Source organism: Poecilia formosa, unplaced genomic scaffold, assembly GCF_000485575.1.
Source record: "Poecilia formosa unplaced genomic scaffold, Poecilia_formosa-5.1.2 Scaffold183, whole genome shotgun sequence".
In the NCBI taxonomy this organism is placed as follows: domain Eukaryota; kingdom Metazoa; phylum Chordata; class Actinopteri; order Cyprinodontiformes; family Poeciliidae; genus Poecilia; species Poecilia formosa.
The window spans coordinates 1324493-1326184 of NW_006800122.1; the positions used below are offsets into that span (position 1 = coordinate 1324493).

At 36.9% G+C, this 1692-nt stretch overlaps 1 long non-coding RNA gene across 1 annotated transcript in view; it reads right to left on the reverse strand.

Annotated features, from left to right (window-relative positions):
* LOC107837860 (uncharacterized) overlaps nucleotides 1-1013 on the reverse strand; it is a 2199-nt gene extending 1186 nt beyond the window's left edge. The window contains exon 1 of the long non-coding RNA XR_001663908.1: nucleotides 43-1013. This is a non-coding gene — a long non-coding RNA (uncharacterized LOC107837860). The remainder of the gene's footprint in view (nucleotides 1-42) is intronic.
* Nucleotides 1014-1692: the final 679 nt, after the last annotated feature.

Here is a 1692-nt window from a genome sequence, read left to right on the forward strand (position 1 = left end):
CAGATTAATTGTTTTGCATTGATCAACCATGATAAAGGAAACCTGAAATTTAGTATAACGGCTTTTTGAAGAAAGTTTTTAAAGAAAATTCCCATGATGGAATATTGGATTGTGCAGTTCATCGGAGGTTGTTTTGAGTTTTTGCATAGTCGTCGTCTGGCCTATTTATCTGAAACAAACAGGACAAAGATAAATAGTTGTAGGAATTAATTCAGATGTGAAATGAACAGAAACCTCAGTAAGGGGAGCTAAAGGTTTCCCCGCCCCTGTCATTGGGCAAGGCAGTGCCCTGTCATGGCATCAAGTCTTAATCTGACAGGGGAAGATAAAATAAAGATCATATTCATCCCAGTCGACTCTGATCAGTGAGTGAAAGGCTGGTTCATGCTGTGGTCACATCGTCTAATCAATAAGACGGCTTTTTCATGTTCAATCGTCATAGAAATGACATCAATGGTGGAACACCTTATTTGACTGCAGGCCATTTTCTATCAGTACAGGATCTTCCAATTAAAAATAAATTAATTCTTTCCAAAAGTCAAATTTCTTTGTCCTACAAAGAATAGGAGTGAAATTTTAGCTTTTTAAAAAGTGCTATTATGGATGTGTACAAATGGTTATTACACAAAGATTCAACAGCACTAGCGTTCAAGATCTTTTATTCATAATGTATAACATAATATCATCTTGCTCAAAATAATTGAATCTGTCCAAATTTGAATTGTTTGGCTAAAAGCCTGGTCGTTGCGTCTCTTGTGCCCCCTCAGAAGAGTATTTCCTTTCGCCAAACGTTGTTTTTGTGTATACTGTGTACCAGTTGTGTTGGACTGCAAATCTTTTTCAACCCGTTTTTAAAATGTTTCATACATGAATATAAACTGGTTTTGCTTTTCTTTCTTCTTTTTTTTCCCAGAAAAGATTGAAAATGTAATCTGATGGTGGAGTTGCATGCTTATCTTGTACAACCCAAGAGTTCATCCCTTTTATCGTTGTCTTTTTCTTTCTCTCTCAGCTGTGTCCAGACTGGCAAATTGACTATGAATCATACGACTGGAGGAAGTTGGATCCAGAAAGTGAGGAGTGCAAGACCATGGTTAAGGAGTACTTTGCCTGGGAAGGAGATTTCAAGCATGTGGGTAAAGCTTTCAACCAGGGCAAGATCTTCAAGTAAAAGGACACGGAAGGCAGTGGAACTAAAGCACTTTGTGCTCCTGCTCTCAACACTTAAAAATAATGGACTTTCAGCCACATGTGCTTACTTTGCTGCAAAATGACAGTGTTTGAAGACGAGTGAATTCTCAATGGCCCCCAAACTGGTTTTTTCTGTTGTTTTTGACTTGCAAAAATAAAGCATTTTCCTCAATGTCATGTGGAGAATTTGAATTCTGTGGTTTACAGCTTCGCTACTAAAATTTGGCGTTTTTGTTTGGTGTTCACTCATCTACATTTTAGATGAGTGTTTAATTAATCCATAAATATACTTGTGCAGTGATCTGTTACCTATGTTAAAAAAAAATAATTGGATGTTACTTCACTGATTTAGAAATGTTTAGAGTAGTCATGTAACACTATTGCGTTAGCTTTCGTTTGTGGCAATTTACGTTGAATATAGACCCCTACGAAGAGGGATTAAAAGAAAATGCAGTCATTGTGTAATTACCTGAAAATTCTTGCAGTTTTCAGCTCGGCCAC